This window comes from Mauremys mutica, chromosome 22 (assembly GCF_020497125.1).
Source record: "Mauremys mutica isolate MM-2020 ecotype Southern chromosome 22, ASM2049712v1, whole genome shotgun sequence".
NCBI classification, from domain to species: domain Eukaryota; kingdom Metazoa; phylum Chordata; order Testudines; family Geoemydidae; genus Mauremys; species Mauremys mutica.
Genome location: NC_059093.1, coordinates 11,843,443 through 11,850,932, shown reverse-complemented (window position 1 = coordinate 11,850,932; position 7,490 = coordinate 11,843,443). Strand labels below are relative to the sequence as shown.

The 7,490-nt window shown below is 49.1% G+C and overlaps 1 long non-coding RNA gene across 2 annotated transcripts in view; it reads left to right on the top strand.

The window, feature by feature from the left end:
- LOC123354654 overlaps positions 1-7,490 on the top strand; it is a 57,044-nt gene that overhangs the window by 17,049 nt on the left and 32,505 nt on the right. The window contains exon 1 of one of the 2 annotated variants that reach the window (XR_006574802.1): positions 123-256. The exons of the other annotated variant lie outside the window; for it this stretch is intronic. This is a non-coding gene — a long non-coding RNA (uncharacterized LOC123354654). Of the gene's footprint in view, positions 1-122; positions 257-7,490 lie in introns of those variants that run through there. 2 annotated transcript variants of the gene reach the window in all.

Sequence of the window (7,490 nt, the reverse complement as noted above, 5' to 3'; positions counted from 1 at the left end):
CTTGCACAGCCTTTCTGGCCTATGCTAGCCCCCTCTCTCAGGTGATTCATGGATTCATTACCAGCAGTAGTTGGGGGATTAATGAGCACAAATCTCATTGTGTCAGGGGGTTATTTGGAAAACTCAGCCCCATGCATGAACTCGGATCTGTGCAAGTAGCAAGAAGCATTTTCAACACTGTGGGCTGGTCTAGCAGTGAATGGGGGGACTCATGGGGTCTGTACCAGGCCCTGCCATTGACTCATCGTGGCCTTGGGTAAGTCACTTCACTCCTCTGTGCCTTGGTTTCCCCAGCTGTGAATCAGGGGTGGGAAAGCACTTAGCAATTCTCTGATGATGTTACAAAAGTGCAAAATATTATTATTCTTTATTACTGCTCTCATCTGGGTTAAAAAAAAAAATTCTCCTGCTTTAGCGCTTAAGCCAGCCTGTAACTATTTGTGGTTAGAATGAGACATTTTGGGGATCCGTGGGCTAGTTCACATTTTCCAGTGACAGGATGCCAAGAGAGGTGGCCCATGATGGGGCTGATCTGTAATGGTGATTGCTGTATCCTTTAAATTGCTGCAAAGGGAGGAATGTTAATAACTTTGCTGAGACCACACACAGCTATGCCAGCTATGAAACTTTAAGCCCAGGGAGTTCATATCCTGACACTTTTATGTGGACTAGCACCTTGTTCCGTGGGTTGCCCTCGTTGATTTCAGTGGGGCTGCTTGCAGTGTGAAGTGCTAATCAGAGTGAGTGAAGGTAGCCGGACCCGCTTTGGTGGCCCCTCACCCTATTGTGATGTCTGAGTTCTGCCATGGCGAAGTGGCCCTGGTTTCTATGCTGTGTGTCTGGATCTTGAGTTCTCATCCTGAGGCTGGGTCATGACCAATCTCCCCTTCCCATATTGCTGAATGAGAAGCTGTTTCCAGTTAGGTGTCGGGATGCCTATGGGTCCTGGTATGGGAAAGATTGAGAACCACTGCTTTAGGGAGACAGTGTAGACCAATGGTTAGAGCACTTGACTAGGACTCAGGAGATGTGGATTCTATTCCTGGTGCTGCCACTGGCTTGCTGGATGACTATAGGCAGGTCACTTCCCCTCCCGCTGCCTCAGTTTCCCCTATTTTTGATTGTAAATGCTTGAGGGGAAAGGACTATCGCTTACTATGTGTTTGTACTGCACCTAGCACAATGGGGCCCCAATCTCTGGAGGAGGGGGAACTACAGGAACACAAATAGATAAAAGACTCCATGAGTATCTAAAGAGCTCTTAAAGGAATACAGTTCAGGTCAAATTTGAAATCATTTCCCCCCCCCCCCCCCAGAATTTAAGATCACTAGTAATGCGTTTATGGGTTGTTGTTTTCCAGCTCCTAGTAGGAATACTTATATCTATAAACAAACAAGCATTCCCCTGCAACGCTGATGTCACAGACATTGCAACACTGTACTAGAGCATGTGCACCTGAAGTGAAACCAACCTAGCACTGTCTAAATATGTAAAAGCAGCAAAGAATCCTGTGGCACCTTATAGACTAACAGACATTTTGCAGCATGAGCTTTCGTGGGTGAATACCCACTTCTTCAGATGCAAGAAGTGGGTATTCACCCACAAAAGCTCATGCTGCAAAAGTCTATAAGGTGCCACAGGATTCTTTGCTGCTTTTACAGAACCAGACTAACACGGCTACCCCTCTGATACTTGTCTAAATATGGTTTCTTTACATGCTTTCACGTGTAAAAACAAAAGGCCATAAGGACTAATGGGTAGAGCACTGGACAGCGACTGCCCCGGAGACCAGGGTTCTATTTGCAGATTGGCCACTGTTGTGTATATTTAGATGGACTACGTAGACCAAATGTGTTAACATAACCCATATTCGGGTTAGTGTGTGAAGGTAGCAGGACCCGGCTTACAGGACGTCCCATAACAAGCTTCGGGGCTTGGCATAAAGAGACCTACCTCAGGCTGCTTAATACTGTGGCAAACCCACCATTATCAGGCCTTATGAGCCTTTTCTAAAGATACCGAAGACAGGGAAATCGCATCAAGCCTGGGAAACGCGCAGTATTAAGTAAAGTTTCATTTTAACAGCGTCCCTTGTTCCCTTGCCCGTTAGCTGGACAGAGTTCTTGTCGGACAGGCTCCTCAATTTTGATTCCTTGATTTCCAGTCCCACGTTTCTCTCGTTTACCCAACACCATTTTAACACAGGGCTTGAGATAGACCAGGGAGTCTTTTACTTTCGACTTTTTCAGTCTCTGTTTCCCTTTTGCATGTTTTTCCCATTACTATTTATTCTTATAGGTGATTTGAACATTTTCACTTTTGTAGCTGCTGAGGTTCTGGTTCTGGTTAAAATGTGAGGGGGTAACAATAATAATACTGTGTCCGTGGGGTAATTTTGCACCTACTAGAAGCTGGAAGTTATAGACCAGAGGTGGGCAAACTACGGCCTGTGGGCCACATCTGGCCTGCAGGACCCTCCTGCCCAGCCCTTGAGATCCCGGCCCGGGAGGCTAGTCCCCAGCCCCTCCTTCATTGTTTCCACTTCCCCGAAGCCTCAGCTCACTCCGCCGCTGGCGCAATGCTCTGGGCGGCGGGGCTGTGAGCTCCTGGGGCAGCGCAGCTGCAGAGCCAGCCTGACCCGGTGCTCTGTGCTGCGCGGTGGCGACGGTGTGGCTGACTCCAGCCGGGGGGCACAACTGTAGCGCCGCCAGCCACCGGTGCTCCAGGCAGCGCAGTAAGGGGGCAGAGAGCAGGGGGGTTGGATAGAGGGCAGGGGAGTTCGGGGTGGTGGTCAGGGGGCAGGGGTGTGGATAGGGGGCGGGGCAGTCAGAGGGCGGAGAATAGGGGTTGAATGGGGGCAGGAGTCCCGGGGGGGCAGTCAGGAAGGAGAGGGGGGGTTGGATGGGAGGGATGGGGGGCAGTCAGGGGCAGAGGTTCCCAGGGCAGTCAGGGGACAGGGATCAGGGGTGGTTGGATGGGGCAGGAGTCCTGGGGGGGCAGTCAGGAATGAGAGGAGGGGTTGGATGGGGAGGTGGGGGCAGTCAGGGGCAGGGATTCTGGGGGCGGTCAGGGGACAGGGAGCGGGGCTGGGGCACGGGTCGCGGGGGGGGCCGTCAGGGAACGGGGGCTTTGGATGGGGCAGGAGTCCAGGGGGGACGTCAGGGGCGAGAAGCAGTGGGGGTCAGATAGGGGATGAGGCCGGGCCATACCTGGCTGTTTGGGGAGGCACAGTCTCCGCTAACCGGCCCTCCATACAATTTCTAAAACCCGATGTGGCCCTCAGGCCAAAAAGTTTGCCCGCCCCTGTTATAGACATTTCCCAAGAGAACTGGTTCTCATGCCAGAACCGTGCCAGATTTCACCGACCCTGTAGAATAAGGTAAGCACGTGGGTCAAGATTTCCAATAATTGATGTTGGACGCCCAAAATCACTAGCCGCTCTTGCAAACCTTGGCCCTGAACGCTTGGGTGCTAGTAATCAGATGCTCCGAATCTTTCCGAGCTTCCCATCCCTAGATGAACATTGATCGATAAAGCAGACATACCCATTGTTAGGGGATGTATGTAAATGTGATTACAGATTACATGGATCTGAAATGCTCTGGGCTTTAAAATCAGGCAGCAGTAAAAAACCCATGGGAGCTCTCGCTTTAGATTCACAAGCCACTTCCTCTTTGCTGGCAGCAACTTAGATGCTGCAGCGGCTTACAGATGAGCTGTTTTCATGAAAGGGCCTGGTCGTCCCTACGGGCTTGAGTGCCTTCCTAGAGAACGCAAAGGAGAGGAAAAGAAACTCATGATTAAACTGAAATTGACATGAGAACTCCCATTGGTTTTAAGCTCCTTTGAGCCCCCTTCTGGAGCTATAACTCCATTAATCTAATATAAAACACCGTACTAGAAAAAATATGGGGCAAGATCCTCCGCTACTATAAATTGGCGTAGCCACATTGACTTCCACGGAGCAGTGCCCGCTGACGCCAGCTGAGGATCCGGCCCTTAGTTCTTCCATCGGCGCACTGTGTTTGTGTAAAAGGGAACGATGCAGCGAATGAGCTGTAATTTGCGTTGACCCTGGGAATTTAGATGTATTAACTTCACCGCTGAAGAATTATCTTCAGTCATTCAAATCTCTTTATTCTTCACCCTGCCTTCTTGTATAATAGTCCACGCCCAGGGGGCGGGTGAGGTGGCTCCATCAGCCTAAGCCATGTGAGAGGCAGAGTTCGCATGCCCTGATACGGAGTGTCAGAAGGGACTTAAGAAGCTTCCCCCTGAAAGCTATGATCAGGGATAACGTGTTCTTAGCTGTGATTAGGATGATGATGTATTACTTGTAATACAAGAGTGGCTAGGGGCTAGGGGCCCCAGTCAGAATTACAGCTCCTCTCCCCCACGCTAGCTACTGTGCATGCACATGGTAAGAGACAGCCCCTTGCTCTAAGAGCTTACAGTCTACATAGGCAAAGGGTGGGAGGGAAACTGAGGAACGGGGAATGAAGTGACTTTATTATTATTATAACTGCAGTGCTCCAGGACCCCGTAGTGCTAGGTGCTGTACAAACAGAACACAAAGCCCCAAAGAGCTGTCAATCTAAATATAAGGCAAGAGATGACAAATGGATACAGACAGGTCGATGGGGGAGCACAAGGAAACAGTGAGACCGTATTGGTCAGTACGGTGCACTTTGGTTTATGCTCAACAGCAGCTTAACCACTGAGAATGGAGCTGAACGAGACAAGATTGCATCTGTCAAAGAGGCTACAGAGACGTGAGATGTTGAGAGCTTGGCTGAGAGTTTGAGCCGTGCGGATTGATAGGAAAGGTCAGATCTTAGGGATGTTGTGCGGAAAGAATCTTGCTCAGGGTCATGCAGCAGGTCAGGAGCAGAGTTGGGAATGTGACCCAGGAGGAAAAAACTCTTGCCCTGTTGAAGTCAGTGGCAAAATTCCCATTGCTTATAATAGAGCTGTGACGTCACCCGACATTTCGTGACTCCCCGTCCTAGTGCCCTGGCGGCTCGACAGCACTGCATCCCTTATGTGGTCTGCAATAAAAGCACTGATTGTGTATTTGAGGTTGTTATGTTTTCCCCCTCCACTCTCTTTTTTGGAGATATCATTTTTAACAGCTAACACATGGATATTACCAAGAGGACATTTCCTAACAGCATAATCAATACAGTGCAGCTTTTGTCTAGTGTCTTCCATACAAACCGCATCCCAGAACGCTTTGCAGAGTTATGGTTCACTGCAGGTCCCGGGTATAAATTACAGAAAGCAGTTGTACGGCGATAGAATTAAAGCATTTAGTCAGCAGGCCAACTGCAGGGAGAGAGAGATGTTGAAGTGTAGACAAGGGAGCAATAGGCTGCTTTAAACAAGTCAACAAGGAGGTTGGAGGATGTAGCAGATCAGAGAAGCTGCGGAGGAGAAGGCTCTTGAGGTGGTGGGGAGACATGGAGATGTGAGTAGATGCTTGCGTGGGTGCTGTGGGCAGGAAAGGGGAGTGGAGGAAGGTGTGCAGCTGTGTCTACACCAGGAAATGGAACCACTTGTAATTGAACACAGACAGTTCAGTGTGTCCGCACGGGCCACGCTGAACTAGTTTAAGAACCCTTGCAGATACACCCACGCTAGCAGTGTTCCAAGCCATTTCAGTTGCAGTGTCCTCTGGCCGCCTCTTCTAAACCTCCCATCACAGCTCCCAGAAGCAGCGGATTCTGGGAAATTCCTTATGGGCACCATGGAATATTAGAATGCTAGTAGGGTTGGATAATTGAGCATTTCAGCAAGTCTTTGTCCACGCAGACACTAAACCAGTTGAGACTGAATTGATTCTTAGACCCAATACAAGCCTCATCTATGCCAACCAGTTTTCAAAACGCTTATAAGCCAGCTGCAGCATTTCTGCATGTGGTTGTCGCATCTGTTGCTAGGAAATTAAACTGGTTCTTAGACCAGCATGGGTCTTCAGTGCAGTCAAGAGTTGTAAAAGGTGGCTACTGTCCCTTTAAGAGAACTCTTAACTTTGACAAAGGCAAAGAAATTCACCGGATGCCTTCTTGTAATTTCTGATTTGAGTTTCTGGCCTTGTTCAGTCTTATAGCTCCTGATACAAAAATCATTTGCTCCTCAGTCACCAGTACTTTGGAGAGGCAAAGTGGTAATTTCATACTTTTCTTTAAACAAAGTGGTCACCGATTAAGCAGAGAAAAGAAACAGAGATTTTCAGCCCTGCTACCAGCCACTGAGGTTTTCCCTTCCCTATCCCATGTAGTGGATGAGAATTCTTCCTCCTGCTGAATTCAGATTCTATCCAGAGAACTGTCCCTCTGTAGCTTGCCCTGGGCTGTGGGGGAGCCTGCAGATGAGATAGTAAAGTGGTTTGACTTGACTGCAGCCTGCCTGAGCAGATAAATAATGATGCCGAGTTCTGGTGGTGCTTTACAAAGAATGATAAGTAGAAGTATCCTCCGTGGGGAGGGGAAGTGATTTGTCCAAGGCTAATGGGAATAGGACCCAGGCATCCGCAATCCAAATCCAGTGATGTAGCTACTGGACTCCAGAGATTGTCTGCAAAGTGTTTGCCTGCACTCTGATTTAAGGCAAGGAAGGTTTAAAGCAGTGGTTCTCAAACTTTTGCACTGGTGACCCCTTTTGCACAGCAAGCCTCTGAGTGGGACCCTTCTTATAAATGAAAAACACTTTTAAATATATTTAACACCATTATAAATGCTGGAGGCAAAGCGGGGTTTGAGGTGGAGGTTGACAGCTTGCGACTCCCCCATGTAATAACCTCGTGACCCCTTGAGGGGTCCCGACCCCCAGTTTGAGAACCCCCGGTTTAAAGCAAGACAGAGATTCCCCTTACCTTCCAGGTGCAGTAACTCCAATGCTGGGGCACAGTGTTATTCAAAGGAAAATGGACTCCCAGAGTAAGTAATGACATGGTCCAAGAACAGGTACACCTCTACCCCGATATAACGCGACCCGATATAACACAAATTCGGATATAACGCGGTAAAGCAGCGCTCGGGGGAGAGGGGGGCTGCGCACTCCGGCAGATCAAAGCATGTTCGATAGAACGTGGTTTCACCTATAACGCGTTAAGATTTTTTGGCTCCCAAGGACAGCGTTATATCGGGGTAGAGGTGTAGTATGGAAAAAGAGCTGGGCCTATTTGGGGCATCTCGGAAGAATGTGAGATAAAAGGCTGCCTGAACAAACGTTTCCTTGGCATTCCCAAGACAAGAGATGAGGAGGCAGAGCTAAAGACATGCTCTGTAGCACAAAAGTCACTGCAGCAGTACTACTGGATCTGCATGTAAAAGATCTGGAGAACAGAGCCCAGGATAGTGAAGATTGATATCATTTGGCTTCTCCCTTCTGCATCCGATAGTGCGGGGATGGGGATGGGGAAGTGTGGTACCCTGCCTCTGAGTCCAGCAGCTACAGACCCAGAACCTCACAATCCCTCCTGCCCTGC